Source organism: Physeter macrocephalus, chromosome 19 (assembly GCF_002837175.3).
Source record: "Physeter macrocephalus isolate SW-GA chromosome 19, ASM283717v5, whole genome shotgun sequence".
Classification (NCBI taxonomy): Eukaryota; Metazoa; Chordata; class Mammalia; order Artiodactyla; family Physeteridae; genus Physeter; species Physeter macrocephalus.
This window is the reverse complement of record NC_041232.1, coordinates 46,664,131-46,684,393: the sequence shown is the minus strand read 5'-3', so window position 1 is coordinate 46,684,393 and position 20,263 is coordinate 46,664,131. Positions and strand designations below refer to the sequence as shown.

General features: G+C 37.2%; 1 protein-coding gene across 3 annotated transcripts in view; it reads left to right on the top strand.

Moving 5' to 3' along the window:
- NOL4 (nucleolar protein 4) overlaps window positions 1-20,263 on the top strand; it is a 393,075-nt gene that overhangs the window by 317,742 nt on the left and 55,070 nt on the right. The window lies entirely within an intron of this gene.

Below are 20,263 nucleotides of genomic sequence, written 5' to 3'. Positions count from 1 at the left end.
TTGGCTTACCTTCACATTAACAAATCATTTACTGTATAACCATTAAGTATCATCTTTCTACATCTCTTTTCTAAGGCTGTATATCCATGTGATGTAGATGTACTCTTGTGATGTGCGGACTTCTCATCGCGGTGGCTTCTTTTGTTGCGGAGCATGGGCTCTAGGCGCCCGGGCTTCAGAGTTGTGGCACGGGCTTAGTTGCTCTGCGGCATGTGGGATCTTCCCGGACCAGGGATCGAACCCGTGTCCCCTGCATTGGCAGGCGGGTTCTTAACCACTGTGCCACCAGGGAAGCCCAAGACTTTTGTCATTATTATATCTCTAAAATTTATCTTGCTTAAAATAAGTTACAGGCCAATATATAATACCGTATTTAGCATAGTGATTAAGACTGCATATTCTGGAGTTAAATACAACTGATTTTGATTCTCAGCTCTACCCTTACTAACTGTGTGACCTTCAGGAAATTATTCCAATTCTCTGTGCCTAGTTTTCTCATATGTAAAACAACAATAATAACAGTACTAATCTTATAGGGGTGTGTGAGAACCCTGAATGATAGATTTATGTTAGGTATTTAGCAATTTGCCTGGCACATGGTAAGCATCAAGAAAATTCAGCCTAGAAAAAGTTATTTTAATTGATGTTCTAGCTTTTCTGTCATTGCATGGGTATCAGTAAGACTATAAAGAAGCATTAATAGTACTATCTCAGATATAGGAGTTTTGAATTCAGACTAAGTCCATTTGAGAAAAGATCATTATTCTAGAAATTAGAATGGTAGAATTCTGGGATTGAAAGGAATCTCCTGGTTGTCAGTTCGCTACATACCTCTTCCAATCTACACTCTAGAATATCCCTGAATCATAGAATCAATCATATGTGCAGTTGTTATGAAAATTAAATGACTGATTCATGTTATGTACTGCCTACAGTCTCCTTCTACAAGATCCCCAAAGCTGGTCGTCCACAATATTTCGTCCAATCACTTAACCACTGTTGACCTAATCTGTAAAATGGAGGATACAAATATATAGTTATTTCTTCTTACTGTGAATTATATAGATTTCACTTGGCATGAAGCACAAAGGCTTCTACCAAGTGGATTTTACACTTTCATCAAAGCATGGAGATGTGGGAGCGGGAGCTCCCCTAATTGGGTCTAAACACTCTTTGCCTAAGTAGAGACAAGCAGAGTTCTTTTTGGTGTTGGCAATGGTATCATCCTTCCCTAGGCACATTCTTAACCCAACTCACAACTCTTAGAATTTTCCATTGACTCAAAGATTCTTCATTGTGCCCCTGCCTTTCTGTTGGTGCATGAAAAGTTCAGAAATGAGACAGTTAACATCTAAATTCTGTTCAGCTGCACACATGACTACTTGCTGCCCCTGGTTAGCCATATGTAGGGCTGTAATTATACGTGTCCTTCAGAGTTTATGAAACTTGATAAATTAATTGGGCTTTATAAAGCTATGAACATGAAAGGTACTATAGATGTGTTAAATACTTTATTTCATATGTCCACCTTGCCCCAGGGTCTAGAGGAGGCAGCCTCAGCCCTGAAGCAAGTAGGCAAGGGCAGGAGACTACTGCCTCATTAGGAATCAGATGACTCAGGGCTGAGGTCAATCCCCAATGCATTATAGAATATACTCAGCATTTCTTTTCTTTTCTTTTCTTTTTTTAAAAATAAATTTATTTATTTATTTATTTTTGGCTGCTTTGGGTCTTTGTTGCTGCTCGTGGACTTTCTCTAGTTGCGGAGAACGGGGGCTACTCTTAGTTGTGGTGCACGGGCTTCTCATTATTGGGGAGCATGGGCTCTAGGTATGCGGGCTTCCGTAGTTGTGGCTCGCGGGCTTCAGTAGTTGTGGCTCGCGGGCTCTAGAGTGCAGGCTTATTAGTTGTGGCGCATGGGCTCAGTTGCTCCACGGCATGTGGGATCTTCCGGGACCAGGGCTCGAACCCGTGTCCCCTGCATTGGAAGGTGGATTCTCAACCACTGTGCCACCAGGGAAGTCCCAGCATTTCTTTTCTTTTAACATGAAAATCTGGAATTTTTATGTTACCTAGGAAATCCTTTTTCACTTTGGCAATTCAAAAAGATGGGCAGAGTCAGACTTCACATTTATATTTCTATGACATAGCTCAAATTGTCTTTATCTTTGTTATTTAGATATTATTTCACTACTATTTACTTAAAAACAAATCTATCTCAATGTTTTTGGCTACAGTTCATCTCACCAGAGAGACAGAGGCAGAAAGTGAGAAAGATTAGAACCAGCCACTTGCTGGTCATTTATCCCCCATCGCTTTGTACTTGCTCTTTTTGAGGAATGACATATATTCTATTCCTAGGCTTGTTGAAATTGCTGATTAATGTGAGGGTTCCTTTGGCTTCTTTTCTCTATTTAAGTTCTTTCAGTTAAATTAGCTTTTAGTTTTATAGAAGGGATCACGTAAAACCAATGGTCAAGGGCTTCCTCGGCAGATCCAGCCCTCACGAAGAACCATGCAGCACGAGTGTGCTGGGTGACAGTTTTTGTGGTGACTGGGACAGATGGAAAATCAATGGTAGGCTGTGATGTGACACCTTTGACTCTACTGAAAAGAACACCATAGGGGAAAAGGGGAACTGGCATGTTAGTTGCTTGTGACATAATGAAAGGTGAGAAAGCAGGGGAAAAAATGCTGAAAACTGATGTATTGCTGAGTGAAAGAAGAAAATTGCTACTAGTAAACCAACAGAAAACCATCGGCCCAAGACCAAAAAATACTTAGTAAGCCCACAGTTCCTGCTACTCTGATTTCTATAGTACTGGTGAATTCTCTGTGACCTGTACCTCTTCCTGATTTTTCCTTTGTTCTGCTAGGGTGCTAATGAGTGGGCATGTTATGAAAAGAAACATAATGGTAGGTATCAAGGTTGAAAATATAGCCACATAAGCACAATGGCAATTTTAATACAGACATTTCATTTTGTCATGGATATATTTGAAGACTATCAAAAACATCATGGTCAAGCTGTTTTTGAGTCAGGCAGATCTCCTTTCATGTTTCCTTCTGTATTTGCATGTACTTTTGGTAACGTTTATAAAATTTCACAAATGCATAATTGAAAGAAATATTTGTCAGTAGGATTTTAAGCTTAAATGTAAACACTGTGATAGTAACTGAGATAGGGTTTGAAACCTATTTCTGTGGCCTTCCAGCCCACACTCCCATACCCCTACTCTCAGTCGTCCTCGGCTTTCATTCTACTTCTAGCATTTGTCTTTCTTATATACAATATTTTGGAGAAAGAAAACTCTATCTTTGAGTGTTCCAACATGTGTTTCAGCATGGCCCTCTCATCCAAAGGAGAAAAAATATAAGACAAAGTACCACCTAGAGTAGTTCCTTGAATATATTGTATATCCTCTGTAACACATGTAATTTTAAACAATTGAAATAGAATATACTTCACAAGTCATCTAACTGTAATAGGCCTTATTTTCTTCATTAGTAATAATATTAATAACAACAGAACAGCGGGAAGATGTATGGATGAAGCACTGTTTGAGGTGGGTTGCAAGCCTATTTTATGTAACTGTCATCGCTTTTCATGAAGTGGAGACATTGAGGCTTAGAGCTCTTAGCGCAGAGCTGCTCAGGATGGATCCCCACTTGGATCCAATCCTTGTGCTTTTTAAAATCATGCTGATAGTAACATTAAAAAAATGCTTTCAGACATGCAGGCTTATTTTTGATAATTTAGGAAATAGAGTAATGTATAGAGAAGAAATATAATTGACTAGTAATTCCACTATTCAGTTTTATAATATAATTCTTTCTACTACTCTATGCAAAACTTCCTGTTTTAAAAAGCAAAATAATATCACATTGTATCCTTCCATTTAGCTTAATGTTGTGAATATTTATGGTATCACTATGTAAGTTTATCAATTATTTTTAGAAGGCCCTTAATACTCCATCATGTAGTATTTTCTAAATTATCAAATGTTGATTTTGTTTTTCCTACCATAATTTGCCTGTGGAAAGGATACCTTGCCAGTTATTTTTTTAGGATAAATTGTGAGACCTGGGTCAAAAACCAGCAAGGCTTTTTAAGCTCTTGATATATATAAGGTCCATGCTCTTAATTTATACCTTATTCCTATAAAAATAAGCCTTTTTGCTTGTTTTATAAACATATGCCTATTAAAAGCTTTTTATAACTTCTAAGAATCTTTGATTCTTAACCAGTGGTTCCTAAACCTTTCAAACATAGCATGTCTTTTTTACAGTAAACACCTCGAAATGCCCCACTTTTATATCCTGAAATGCAATTTATAGTTAATATAAATTATGCTCACAATTTAAATATGTATGATGTCTTGGTTTTAATATAAATAATATGTTATTTATTTTAAAAGTAATATATAATCAATTAACATGTATTTGGTGTGGAAATATTGGGATTCTACATCACTAGAAGATACAATAAAGTCATCAGCTGCTTCTGCCTGTCCCTCAAATCAATGAAGAAGCCGCAGCTACAACTGTCCTCTGATACAGGTGTACTGTGGCAGCTCACAGAATTCAGTGACATGAACTTTACAAACGGTGAAAAACTAGTGGTACAGTTCCAAACAAAATAGCACAATAGTCCCTCGATTTACAAGGTAGTGTATTCCTGAGACAATTCAACGTCTATTTTAAAACATGCACAAAAACTTTGTTTTTATACCTAAAATAAAATTAAACTTTAGGCTCAGGAAACCCTATTCAGGCTTTCACCTACAAAAATATCCAGCATGACTTTTTAAAACTCACATGGGAACAGGGACAGTTCTTAGTTGATTGGTACTGCCTGGAGAATGTCTGAGCTTTCCGTAAGCTGGTCCTCCCACTTCATGCCTATTTCACCTGCTATATATTTTCCAGATGTCCCCTAGAAGTGGTAGTGCTGTTTCTGAGAAGCACTGCTATGGACAACTAGTCTAGAATTTGAATACAGGAATGAGAATAATACATTCTCAGATCTATTCCTTGATAATGAATTCATAACCCAGTTCCTCCCATTTTGAAGAGACTGGCCTTGAGATTCAAAACCCACAATTTTCCATAGATTTGCACTCATTATGTCAAATGAATTCTCCCTCCATCCTTTTTTCTACCTTCTGTTTACTTTTTTGTTTCGCCAGAGCCTAAAAGTAAAAATTGGATGCTATAAGATAAAAATAACTTAACCAGGCCCTTTGGTTTAATTTTATTTCTTTGCAAGAAGGAAGCTATTAAGTGTCAATGGCTATAACATTTATGCCCCCAGTCAAAAAACTAAGCCACATATGATTACTAATTCCCGTTGTATTTCTAAAGTATAATTCTATTTTGTATTCATCGTTCAGCTATTTTCAATATCTCCTGAGTTTACAGTTACATTCTTTTCTAATTTGGAAGTCACCATCAATTAAATTACCATGTTTAGCATTTACAACAGGGACACCACAACATCCAACAGTTTGCTACAAATATAATGCCACCAAAAGACAAGGCTCAATAATCTTAAAAAATGCATGTTTTCATCAGTTTCAATCATTCATAAATATGCTGTTTGCACACTCACCATTGGAGGGTGTGACTAGGTGTACAGTGAACCATCTGTTCACTCACTTGGTCTCTAAAATGCCTGGCAGTGTTTAGTAAGTAATCATATTCCACAGGAAGAGAGGTTTTTTCCATCTGGGAAATAGCTAACAAGTGGATATTGAACCATGACCTTAAATTCATGAGCACCAAGGGGTGGACAAATTAGTAAAGCAATCCAGAGAGACTTGAATACATTCTCACTACTGCAAACCAACCATCATACCTATATAATACCAGAACAGACTCTCAGAATGGTTATAATCACATTTTAAAAGAATAAAAATAGGGAAATATTATATATTTCCATAATATTTTTGTAAACATAGAAACTTTATAAACATAAAAACTAAGGAAAAGTAAATATATATACCAAATTAAAATGTTTTACAGATACATAAAATATCACTTATGTATAACTACAATAAATGTTTACTATTCTAATTTTAAATTTTTAGTTCATTGTGCACGTTATATAATATTTGAGAAATACGGTTAAATAGTTTTACTGGAATATTTATTTGCTCTGTAGGAAAGAATATTTGACCTGTATTCTGTTGGTATTTTGTGAGCAAGATAATTGCTTTACGAATCTGTATTCTTTCAGCATTAACTTAATAATGTGGCTGGACTTCAAATATGTATTATTTCCAACCTGAGGTCTTGCAAGATAACTTTTTACTGGCAAAAGTTTAAAATTCTTATTTTTCCAAGGTGTTTGAACTGCTCTAGGGAGTTCCTTAAATATTTCCTGTATCTGTATCAGCAAGGGATATGATTAATAGGAGAAAATTAGCTCTAAGTAGTCCTAAAGTAGTTTATTTAGTAAATAATCATTATATGGAAGATATTTTGCTTGGTACAGAGGCTACAAAACAAGGATAGAGAACCTTTACAGAGGATTTACCAGGTACTAGATTTACTTAAAATCTCTTGCTACTGAGCAGGTGTTTTTATTCTTTCTTTGCAGAGGGATGAAACATAACATCTTTCCTCTGGAAACTCACGTTCTGTTAAAGACAAGTGAAATTAGTTTGGTAAATGAAATTATAAGGGTGTGATCAGATTGTTGCGAAAGCCAGAGGAGAGTTCTTCTAATTCTGCCTGGGAAACCCAGGAGGGCTTCCCAGAGGAGGCACTATTTGAGCCAGACCATGAGAAATGAAGGAGATTATGAGAGCTAGCAGATCATAGTCCAGACACATGGAGCCTTTTGAAACATGAAAGTTTCCTGAGTATCAAAAACAGTCATCTTTGAGTGAAACTTGAGATTCTTGGGAAGAAATAAAAGGAGAGGGGATTGGACATGAGGGTTTAAATTAGATTGTGGGCATTTTTTATGCTCTGTTAAGTTATTTGGACTTTAAGTACATGCCAGAGATGAGTGGGAAGGAGAAAAAAAAATCTTCAATTTTTAGGAAGCTTCAGAACCCTAGGGACAACAAAACGTAGATGTACTGGGGCAAAGGTGAGGTCCCAATTCAGCAAGAATTCCTTTCTCTACCACCTATATTTCAGATTTGCTATTTAATTATAACAGTAGTTAAATTTGAGCTAATGCCGGAAAGTAATTATGAAGATTAATCTGCTATAAGGTATTTTGAAGTTACAAATGAGTGATTTTGGAATACCTACTCTTCCATGCTGCAGTGTTAGCTCAGCTAATGAGGAATCAAAGTTTAATTTTCTCCTATAGTTTCAACTTATATAACTGTATATATAGATTATTATTCTTTCTATCATAAATCTTTTTCATCTTTTTCTCTTTTTATGATCTCTCAAAAAACTGACATTACGGTTTTCCTCAAACAGTGACTTTTAATCTTTTTTTTTCTTAAATTGAGAGTAAGGTTACTTCTGTATAAAATTTTTCCTTAGTATATGTATTTTCCTTATGTAATGCTATGTCAATGTATATCTGAGTAGTGATGTACAGTGCATGATTCTCTTGGTCTCTCAGTAGTACTATGAAGCATGTAGATCAAATGGTTTCCATTTTCTATGGACGGGGAATCTGAATCTAAGAAACTTTCTTTTGGATACATCTATGGGGTTTTGAAGGGGGTGGGAAACTGGGAACAGCCTCAATTTCTGATTTTATTTTTTGTCTTTCTGTTACTCATTTTGCTTTACTATTTGGTTTTCTGGCTTCATTGAGAATTCTCCCACATTTGTATAGAAATGATTCTTTTTTAAATTTTAGGTGAATCTTTGGCTTAGGATGTTATTAATTTCAAGTAGATCAACGTCAGGATATGAGTAGGTGGTTTGAATTCAGAGAGAGAAATTCAGCATAATATGTTAATACACTTTTTGGTGCCAATGTCAGGGGAACATATGGTTTACTGAGTTCTCCATGAAGACTGCATTTTTGTTAATTTCTTTTAAAACCAGTTATTTTAGGCTTAGCAGACGAAGAGTCTGACTTATTTGTTTTATGCCAAATATATTCATTTTTATAATTTATTTCTCATAATCTGTCCATTCCTTGTCCTGTCTTTTCTCTTTAATCTAGCCAGTTTAAAACCCACTAGTTACTCTGAAACAATAATTTTATGTGTATTGGGGAAATTTAGCCACAGTCACAAGTTTGTTATGAAATTAGATAATATAATAGCTTGACAAATTGGGCTATGCTTCCTGAAGAGATTTATGATGTTTAACATGACTCAGGTGGTAAATACCACAAGCCCAGTGGCCTCAAGTAATACACGTTGTTCTCTCAGTTACTCAGCACTTTGGGAAAGCATGGTTTCTTCAGAGCTAGGTTTTCTAGATAGCTGTGGGTTAGCCTTACAAATGATTTTACTTTCATTTGTAGTGGAAATATTCCTAAAATCTCAATGCATCTTCATTTTATGCCATAACTCTTCGGATCATAACATTTAAAGATGGATTTAGTTATTAATATTAATCTTTACTAAGAATTGTGTGGTGCTGACATCATCAGCTTTAGCTACAGACACAGATACCACAGAGCAGGTGATGGAACAGGTGATCTTGTAAAGTCTGTCCTAGAGAAAACTCCCTGAGGCAGGTCAACTCACTTTATTGGTAATTTACCTCTTTCTCATAATGGTGAAGGGAGCCTGACTTTCTGACAGGCTTGGCAGCAAAATTGATCTTTACCTATTAACTTTGCTGAAATGGATCAATCTCTCATATTATCTCTCATCCTCAGGAAGAAGCCCCATCTTTCCCATGCTATCAGTGTTCTTTGCCTGGTCAACAATGTTACTTCTTTCTTGCTTCAACAATCCAATGGCTTCTCAATGTCTACTGGACAGTGTGTATTTGTCCTTATTTACACCCTGTTAAAATATAAGGAAAACTACCTCTCAGTGTTCTAGGAGTTTATGCAAAGCTATTTTCTAAGAGCTCTTACCTGCACTCATTCATCAAGAGCAAAGTGATACGTACATAGGTCAAAAACCAAGTCACATTTATTTTTAAGCTCCCTTTAATGTTTTGCCTTGAACACAAGCAAGATCAAAATAGCCTTTTCAATGAAACAATTACGTTGAAAGTCCAGTGAGATTCCTACATTAAGATCAAACTTCTCATTAAATCACTTCTCTGGTAACATTCTGTGTTCTTATTTTTCTTGGTTTTGGTGCTAGTTCTGTTATTTAAGAAAACATAATAATGCATTCTGGGTCTGATATTCAAGGACCCTCAGGGAACTCCCAGCGCCCAGTAGTAACCTTCGCTTTTTTTCATCTCTGAGGTTTGAGACTAGCCTCCTATTCCCAAATCCTCTATGAAAATATAAGTGAGATTTAACAGAAGTCAGGGTTCTGAGTTCTTGAAAGAGGGCAAAGAGCAAAAGTACAAAAAGAGGTCATACTTGCTACTGTGAACTTAAGTTATAAAATAGGTAGATATAAGTGAAAGTTTATCTGAATCTCATAGGCATTATGATTTCCATCAATAAATGGCAACTAAAGTAAAGCCTTCTACTATATGCCAATCTCTCCTATTCATTATTTTTTTTTTGCTACATGATTTCTTTCTGGTGGGGGGACCTGAGAAGTTTAGAGAAAGAACATAGCCTTCGATTTGGGCGTTTGGAAAATAGAGTCTGGAAACTCAGAAGCAGTGGCGTGTTTGAACTGCATATGTGGGCATATATACAGAGTTGCTATACTTGGGGATTGCTAATACATACATAACTTTTCAAAAAAGCCTCTTTTTCAGATTATAGGACATACTGGACTCAAAAACCATTAGAGCTTCCAAGAACCTCAGACCACTTAGTTCAATAGGTTTATTTTATAAAAGAAACAGGCCTGGAAAATTTCATTTTTAGTTTAGATTTCCTTTCCTTCCTTCCCTCCTTCCTTCCTTCCTTCCTTCCTTCCCTCCTTCCTTTCTTCCTGTCTTCCTCCCTCCCTCTCTCTCTCTTTCTTTCTTTCTTCAGTGATTTTTTTTTCATATTTCACTAGAAACAGAATTTCTCTTTAAAAAGAAGGAAAACAGACCAATACATACAAAGAGTTTAGCTCCCTTTAGATTTCAGAGTAATGTTCTGAGTAATGAAAATCAGAATGCTTCATGAATTTCAAATCTTAAGGCCATAATACATTCATAGCATGCAAGAATTTGAATACTATTTTAGATGCAGAACTCAGAAGGTCACATTATTTTATTCAATTGCATTTTTCTATCATTTATTATTGCCTGTGAAGCAAGTTTGAGAAGTCCAATGAAGCTGTCAAGCTTCAAATGTCTCCATAAGTGTGAGGAAAATTTCCTTTCCAGGGAACTGCTCAGCTATCCATGTATCTTCTTTAATTCTTTATTTAAGATCCTTCATTTGAGGTCATTCTAAAAATACAGAATCCTTTCTGTAGTTTTTTACATTAAATGAACTTCTTGAACTACCATGTTTTTGATCATTCATATTCTAAGAACAAAATTTGTTGAAATCGTTTCAAATACCCAGATTCAGGTTTAAATGCCAAGTTCTTCACTGTTCATAGTATCTCAGCTATACTGGGGAAATGAATCAAGACATGTAGGGGAAACACATCATACATAATTATACTAATGTTTGTGTGTCCTCTTACACCTTAATTTGAATGCATATACATTTTCTCATTTAATTTGTTTCCCAAAACTCGGTGAGGTCTATATCATTACTGCTCTTGTTCATGACTAAAAATTACACAAAGAGGAAATGCAGTGCCTCATTGTTGCTCCTATTTTCTTTCTATAGAAAGGATATTTGGGGGATTTAGAGATATGTGAATGTGGAGCAGAATCTTTAATGCTCCAAGCACACCCTCCTTCCAGCAGTACTCCTTTGCTCAGGCAGTCTGGCAGCTCCAGTCCCACTCCTGTGTTTATTTGTACGCCCATCTCAAAGCGCACCTGATTTAAGAAGCACCCCTTGGATCAACTCGCAGCCCACAAAGCTAAGTCCCTTTCCTCCTTCTCTGTGTAGCAATGACTATCAGCACAGCATATTTGAGGACTTGATTATATTCCCAGGTAACACTGTAATGGCCTCCAGGTGTCTTTTGGAATATTGACTCTATAAATTTTTATCACTCTGTGGGATTAAAACAGCTTTGGCCTGCATCACTTTGAGCCCCAAAGATACCTAGTTATTTACTGGGAAAAGGGTAAGCATTAAATAAACATCCATTCATGGCTTGATGTAACATGGCAAAAAGTTTTAAGGAAGGAAAGAGCCTTTTAATGAGATGCCTGCCAACACAATAGGAAATGTTCAAGCCCAAGAATGGTGTTATGTGGCCAAATAGAGCAGGAATCATTGGAATTAATACTGCAATTTAAAGTGTTGTCTGACAACTTGGTAAACACAGTTTTAACACCAAATGGGGAAAGTCACAAATACAATATAAGGAGGAAGGGTGTAGGCTGGGGAAAGGAAGTCTCAACATTTAGTGCTTTGAGCGCTATTGCTTTCCACTGTTCAGTGAGAAAAAGAGAAGGCAGCTTTTAGGTTCCTGACAAAGCAATTATGGCGAGACCCAGATGCTGGGAGCTGACCTGACATTTGCCCTTGGGTAGTTGTCATAGCAGCAGGCTGAATAGCGCAGCTTGATACAATTACTACTTCAGGCTCCGGACAGAAGTTGCACCCTAAATGCAGCACATTTGAACATTAATATACAAGTATGTATATTAATTCTTCCTTAGTGGTGGCCGTCTCTCTCCTTTACTCAGCACTCATCTAATTTTAAGTACTCATTTCATAAGAAGTCCATGTTTAAAGGCAACAACAGCTACATGCCTTTGGAGGATTTGCAGTGATGTATCTGGGGTATTGTTCCTTGGGGAAAAGTTATTTTAAACAGTGTTGCTAACAAAAGAAAGGTTTAGATGCTGTAAACTGGATTTAGCACTTTTTTTTAAAGCTATGTATGCTGTCTATCCTCATCAAATAAATAATATTTGTCCTTATTTACTCTTTGCTTATTCCCAAATATATGCATGCACCTCTAGATCTGTGTCTTATAATCAAAAGATAGCTATTTAAAGTTATCTATAAAAAGATGTGTATCTAGGTAAACACAGTATGTCCACAAAAAGGAGAGAGTATCTGTCAATATGTTAAAAAAAGGCTTTGGGATCATTACTGGGGTACTCATTTGAGTTTTTAAAATATTGCTTTAGTTTACTAGGCTAAATTTGGTGTTAATGTGGACATGTTCTCCCAAAACTGAAGCCTTAATAGCTATGTTAAATTATATATCATTATACAGTCATATTTTATAAAGTTATAATTATCAATGCATGTATAATCTCTAAACACTCAGATAAACTGTTAACTGCATAACTTTTAAACTAAAATATTATTTCTATTCCAATGATAAATAAAATATATGAAAATCTTCTGCCTGAAACAAAAAAAAAGAAAAAAAAATCCTAATATTCTATATGATCAGCAGAGAACCTGTATATTCTAAATCATGACCTTAAAGAATTTCTAATGGATACATGTATATGTATGGCTGAGTTGCTTTGCTGTGCACCTGAAACTATCACAATGTTGTTAATCGGCTATACCCCAATATAAAATAAAAAGTTTAAAAAAAAAAAGAATTTCTAAATATTAAATATAATCTGAATAGTAATAATTTACTTTTGCTTAAAGCTTGAGGAAAATTAATATGACATATTTGACGCTATAGTAATTTCAAACCAGCATTTCAGAAATTACAAAAGGATGCATATAGAATAATCTGAATATGTGATAACCTAAATTTAAGATATCAAATTAAAATTGAATTTTGTCTCTGTTATGACTCAGGTTAAAAATTAGGGGAGTTTTCCAAAAAGCCTGGAAGCACAATTTGTTTGGACACGAGAATATGTAAATATCAAAATTTAGTGTATTATAATGAACTTACTTTTAAGAATGCATTTAAAAACATAAAATATATTCACCTCAATGGCACAAAAATTGAGGGTATATCCAATCTAATCTAAATCCGTATATTATATATGAAAAGAGATACTCTCCTGTATTATTCCACTGGGAAAAGGTTAAGCAACATTTGTCTGCTGTCTCAGGCCATTGAAATAGAGCTGACTAACTGTCTCTATACTGCAATCTGCAGCCCACAAGAATGAGGGCTAGATAGGAAAGTATCCAATGAGTACACATTTATAGATGAGGAAACCTGGCTTACTTTTCTTCTCAGAGATAACTTGAATTAGGAATTTTCAAATTATTTCATTCATTAAGTAATCAGTGAAACACCATACCAAAATCTTAACCTTGTTTTTATTTTAAACTTAGAAGTGACCCAGGAGAGCATGATCTGGCATTCAGTGACTATTGAAAGCAACGTCAGGAGAGCAGTGCCAAGAATTAGGAGATCTTACACATGGAAATCTCTTACTTGAAAGTGTTAGAAAAGCTAGTCAAAAATGGTTTAAGCAAAAGGGAAATTATAAGCTCAGGTAACTAAAAATTCTAGCAGTAGTCCAGCTTTATATGCATGTGGTTGATTGTCTTATAGATAAATAGGATCTCTCTCAGAGTCTCTTGGCTCTACGCCATCTTTGTTGTTTCTATTCTCTGACAGGTTCTCCCTCGTGGTAGCAATATGGCTGCAGAAGCTCCAGTTTTCCATCTTCCCTATTGACTGCCTATGATTGGGTTACACATTCAACCCTGAAGCAACTGCTGGGGCCAGGAGAACAGAATAGGTTGCATGCTCAGTTTTGAATTTATGTATGTAGTCAGCTATACACAGTACATGGAATAAGAGTGGGAAAGGAAAATCAGGTACAGTTATTAAAAGAGGGAGGGGAGGAGATGAATGCTGAAAGGTCAAAGGAAAACAGTGTTTGCTCTAGTAGGCTCTATTAGTTTCCTAGGGATCCCATGACAAAGTACCACTAACTCAGTGGCTTAAAACAACAGAAATTTATTATTTCCCAATTCTAGAGTCTAGAAGTCCAAAATCAAGGCATTGGAAGGGCCATGCTGCCTCCAAAGCATCTCGGGAAGGATCCTTCCTTACCTCTTCCAGCTTCTGGTACCCTTAGGCATCCCTTGGCTTGTAGCAGCCCTCACTGCCTCCATCTTCACATGACCATCCGTGTCTACATCTCTTCTATTCTTATAAGGATACCAGTCATATTGGATTAGGGCCCACCCTAATTCACTATGGTCTCCTCTTAACTAGATTACATCTGCAAAGACCCTATTTCTAAACGAGGTCACATTTGTAGGTATTAGGGGTTAGGACTTCAACATATGTTTTTGATGACACAATTCAACTTGTAATGTCTACCCTCTCCCATCCTTGCCAAATTCATGTCTTTCCCACTTGCAAAATACATTCACCCATCCCAACTTCATCAGAAGTCTTAACCCATTCCAGCATCAACTCTAAATCTAAAATCTCACCTAAATATAATCAACCCTAAAAGTCTCAAATCCTATCTTCTAAATCATCTAAATCCATTATGGGTGAGACTCTGAGTATGGGACATCCTGGGGCAAAATTCCTATCTGTGGACCCTGAAACCTAGAAAACAAGTTATATCTTCTGAAATACAATGATGGGAGAGGCATAGGATAGACATTCCCCTTCCAAAAGGGAGAAGTGGGAAGGAAAAAAGGGGTCACAGATCCCAAGCAAATCTAAAACTCAACAGAGTAAATTCTGTTAGATTTCAAGGCGTGAGAAGAATTGTTTATGGCTCCATGCTCTGTCCTCCCACCACACCTGGGCAGCAGCCCCATCCTCCTGGCCAATATGGACGGTGGCCCTGCCCTCTCAGCCTGAGACATCTAGTTGGCTGGCCTCAGTCAGCTGTGTCTTCTCTGATCTCTGCATCTTCGGCTTTGCCCTAGGAGTCATTCTTCTTTCATTCCATCCTACTTCTGTCCCTTTCAGTTCAGGCTTGCAGTTTTTCTGCTGGTATAAAATTCGCAAAACCTTTATCAGTCTTCCATGGATGTCAAGGTGATCCATGCTAGTTGACACATCCTTCCTGGATAACTTTGTCTCTATCCCTAGCTTTTGCTGAGATTGTTGACTGGACCCATAAGTCACACACCTAATCTCTTTGGCATAGAGCTGTCCAGCCACACCCTGTTTCTAAAGCATGCTATCTGGAAAATATTCCAAATCATCAAGTGCCGGTTCCTTTGTGTTAGTAAATTCAACCCATAACATAGGCTAATTCCAATTTTTGCATTCCATTTTTCAAAGGATGTGTGTATGGCTTTATGCCCATGTGTTACACCTAATGAGAGTTTACCAACAGAACTAGTGAAGGCATAGAATTTAAAGTGTGTCTATAAATGCAAAATATATAACTACTTCCAATGCTATTTAAATGGAAAAAATTTATAAACTGAGTTTTATTTGCTTAAATATTTGGGGTAGAGCTAATATCTGTATTCATTTATTTGTTTTTTAAAATTACATGAGTTTTATTATAGGAGACAGTTATATATAATCTTTCTCTTTCTCTCGTGCATAGTGTAGATAAACTCTTATACAAAATGAAATTTCACAGCAAAATGTGAAGAAATGCTAGTTATCTGAAATCAATGATAGAAATGGAGAGTACAAATATTGGAAATACAATTTTTAAAAAAGAAGGTAAATATTAGCCCTGTTGCCTATCGACAAATGTAACAAATATACATACTCCATTATGTTGTTACTGTCAAACATAGTAAGTACTTTACACACCTCCACACCCACAAAATCTATTCTTTTTTTAAAACATCTTAATATTTTATTTTTCCGTAATAAATATTACATATAAGTGGCATGGACATATATACCCTACCAAATGTAAAATAGATAGCTAGTGGGAAGCAGCTGCATAGCACCGGGAGATCAGCTCGGTGCTTTGTGACCACCTAGAGGGGTGGGATAGGGAGGGTGGGAGGGAGATGCAAAAGGGAGGAGATATGAGGATATATGTATATATATGTATAGCTGATTCACTTTGTTATAAAGCAGAAACTAACACACCATTGTAGATATGAGGATATATGTATATATATGTATAGCTGATTCACTTTGTTATAAAGCAGAAACTAACACACCATTGTAAAGCAATTTTACTCCAATAAAGATGTTCAAAAAATTTTTTAAATAAATATTACGTATAAAATAGGAATATTACATAGATTTTAAATGGTTTGTTTTCTGCCTTAGAGACAAAGCTCTTACAGAACCCAGTGATTCATGCTTGCAGACCCTGTATATATATATCCCTGATCAAGGCCATTTGTAATTAGACTAATAATAAGTGCTTCTTAATGATGAGGAGGAAACAAATTATTAATGAGATGCTTCTTGAAAAATACTGGCCATTCATGAGCTCTACAGTGCTGACCAAGGTTTAAATGGGTATATTCTGTTCTAAAATCCAACTAAAATTAACCTCTCTGTATATATTGCTGTCTTTTGTTTCTTTGTTTACCGTTTGCTTTTCCGTGAATATGAAAGCACTGTAGAAAATTTGACAGCTGATTTATTAATTATGGAGGTGCCACTCAAGGCAGGTCTGAAGAACTGTGTGTATCTTAGCACGAAGGCAAGCAGATTAACAGCCTGGATGCACCCCTGTGCAAGGCTGAGGGGATAAACATCAGGGCTGCTTGGCTGCAAATTCCTTCCCTTAATCCCTTCCCGAACAACCCAATCAGGAGAAAGAAAGGGCCTGCATCTCTGCTTTTGTAACATGTCAGGGCCCTGCGTTCTTCGAACCTCAGATGTGAAGTCAATATAATGGATGCTTTTGTATTAAGTAACTCAGGAGCCCCTGTTCATGAGACACAGATGAGGAACCTGGGGCTGGGCTATAGCTGTGGCCACAGGGTCCAGTGCAAAGATGGATCACACTCATTAGGTCTTATGAGTATTTCCAGGAATAATTCAGTTCCCCTGCCTTGTAACATGTGACTTCCTTCAACAAGTCAGAAAAGCACTGCTGCAGTATTTTGAAGATAAATAAAAATAAAACTGAATTGAATCATTCATTTCTCAGTACATTAAACCTATACATTTCAAAAGTATATAGGAGGGATGGCAGAAGGCAGACGTGTTTTATTTGGCCTGAACATCGCTGTAAAATGTTTGCATTTGAAGGATTTTCAATGAGGCATGTGCTGTTGAATTTTCCACTGTCCCCACATCTTCCCATTGTCCCATAGCCAGACCTCTTCACCACATATATACCTTGCCCGGTCCCTAGAGACAGTTGAATTTGACGCTTTGTAATAGCGTCAAGACTTTTTTTCAAGACTTTTGAAATACCTAGTATTAGCTGCATCTTTTATCATCCAAACCTGTGTGCCAATATTTTTGCTTTAAAAAATAAAGCTTTACTAATCCTTTGAAAAAAATAATTAGGTTGAGAAATAAGATAGTCTTGAGGTGCTTATCCACTCCAACTTATATGAATGCAAAGATACTATCTCCTCCACACATTTCTACGGCAGTATAGAAACTTATGTTTAAAGAATAAGAAATAGGAATAAGAAAGCTATTTAAATTTGACTCTTCTCTATATTTTAGCATGGATGAATATATGGTTTTGCCCTTGAGAGGACACTTGCTATTTTAGAAGTAATACATATATCAGTCAGCTTTTATGAGTATATGAATATACATCAGTCAGAATATACGAATATAAATCAAACTCAAGCTGACTTACAAATTTTGTCCTTAACCAACCACTGAATTAAGGTTTACTTCCTTAAAATCCTAACTTTTTTTGCTTGATTTCCATTAGCTACTTGAAACCAGCAGCCTTGCTTGGCACAAAATATGAAAGGGAAATGACTGGGCAGATATTTCTTACCACCTTGACATGAGTCTATCAATTTTGGTTTTAAACTGAGTTGTCTGTTATTCCTGGCAAGTTCAGAGGGAAGATAAGCCTCTGGGTCCCCAAATAAGTAAATATATTATTTATGTTTGGTCATAGCAAAGATATGTTTAGTTTAAAAATGGGACCAGAGTCTCTAAGCTAGGATTATAACACATTTATAAAGAAAACAAAAAAAAAATTAAAAAGTCATTTAAAATGAAGGTTGCCTGGCATTAAGCATCCTGAAAGCCCACAGCTCATAAAATACTTTAAAGTAGTGGAAGGGGGGGGAGACCTTCAAGATGGCAGAGGAGTAAGACATGGAGATCACCTTCCTCCCCACAAATCCATCAAAAATACATCTACATATGGAACAACTCCTACAGAACACCTACTGAACGCTGGCAGAAGACCTCAGACTTCCCAAAAGTCAAGAAACTGCCCACATACTTGGGTAGGGCAAAAGAAAAAAGAAAAACACAGAGACAAAAGAATAGGGACGGGACCTGCCCCTCTGGGAGGGAACTGTGAAGGAGGAAAAGTTTCCACACACTAGGAAGCCCCTTCACTGGAGGAGACAGTGGAGGGGGGCGGAAGGGGGAAGCTTCAGAGCCACGGAGGAGAGTGCAGCAACGGGGTGCGGAGGGCAAAGTGGAGAGTTTCCCGCACAGAGGATCGGTGCCGACCAGCACTCACCAGCCCGAGAGGCTTGTCTGCTCACCCGCCAGGATGGGTGGTGGCTGGGAGCTGAGGCTTGGGCTCTGGAGGTCAGATCCCAGGGAGAAGACTGGGGTTGGCTGCGTGAAGACAGCCTGAAGGGAGCTAGTGCGCCACGGCTAGCCTGGAGGGAGTCCGGGAAAAAGTCTGGAGCTGCCTAAGAGGCAAGAGACCATTATTTCGGCATGTGGGAGGAGAGAGGATTCAGAGCACCGCCTAAAAGGGCTCCAGAGATGGGAGCGAGCTGTGGCTATCAACGTGGACCCCAGAGATGGGCCTGAAATGCTAAGGCTGCTGCTGCAGCCACCAAGAAGCCTGTGTGCAAGCACAGGTCACTCACTATCCACACCTCCCCTCCCTGGAGCCTATGCAGCCCACCACTGCCAGGGTCCTGTGATCCAGGGACAACTTCCCCTGAAGAACACACGGTGCAACTTAGGCTGTTGCAACGTCATGCCAGCCTCTGCTGCCACAGGCTCGCCCCGCATTCTGTGCCCCTCCCTCCCCACCGGCCTGAGTGAGCCAGAGCCCCCCTTAACCCCCTCCTGTCTGAGCAAAAAACAGATGCCCTCAGGCGACCTACACACAGAGGCGGGGCCAAACCGGAACCTGAACCCCAGGAGCTGTGCGAACAAAGGAGAGAAAGGGAAATCTCTCCCAGGAGCCTCAGGAGCAGCGGATTAAATCTTCACAATCAACTTGATGTACCCTGCATCACTGGAATACCTGAATAGACAACAAATCATCCCAAAATTGAGGCAGTGGACTTTGGGAGCAACTGTAGAATTGGTGTTTGCTTTCTGCATCTAATTTGTTTCTAGTTTTATGTTTATCTTACTTTAGTATTTAGAGTTTATTATCATTGGTAGATTTCTTTATTGATTTGGTTGCTCTCTTCCTTTTTTTTATATATAGATATACATATATTTTTCCTTTTGCTGTTTTTGTGAGTGGTATGTGCATGCTTCTTGTGAGATTTTGTCTGTATAGCTTTGCTTTTACCATTTGTCCAAGGGTTCTGTCTGTCTTTTTTTTTTTTTTGTACAGTTTTTAACACTTGTTATCATGGGTGGATTTGTTTTTTGATTTGGTTACTCTCTTCTTTTATTTTCTTTTTTTTCCTTTTATTATAACTATTTAATTTTTTTATTTTTAATAATTTTTTGAAATTTTTTATTAAATAACTTTACTCTTTCTTTCTTTCTTTCTCTCTCTCTCTCTTTCCTCCTTTCTTTCTTTCTTTCTTTCTTTCTTTCTTTCTTTCTTTCTTTCTTTCTTTCTTTCTTTCTTTCTTTCTTTCTTTCTTTCTTTCTTTCTTTCTTTCTTTCTTTCTTTCCTTCCTTCCTTCCTTCCTTCCTTCCTTCCTTCCTTCCTTCCTTTCCTTTCTCTCCATTTTCTTATGAGCCATGTGGCTGACAGGGTCTTGGTGCTCTGGCCAAGTATCAGGCCTGTGCCTCTGAGGTAGGAGAGCCTAGTTCAGGACATTGGTCCACCAGATACATCCAATCTACAGATCATCCAAAATGAAAATCAATAAGGAAACACAAACTTTAAATGATACATTAAATAAGATGGACTTAATTGATAT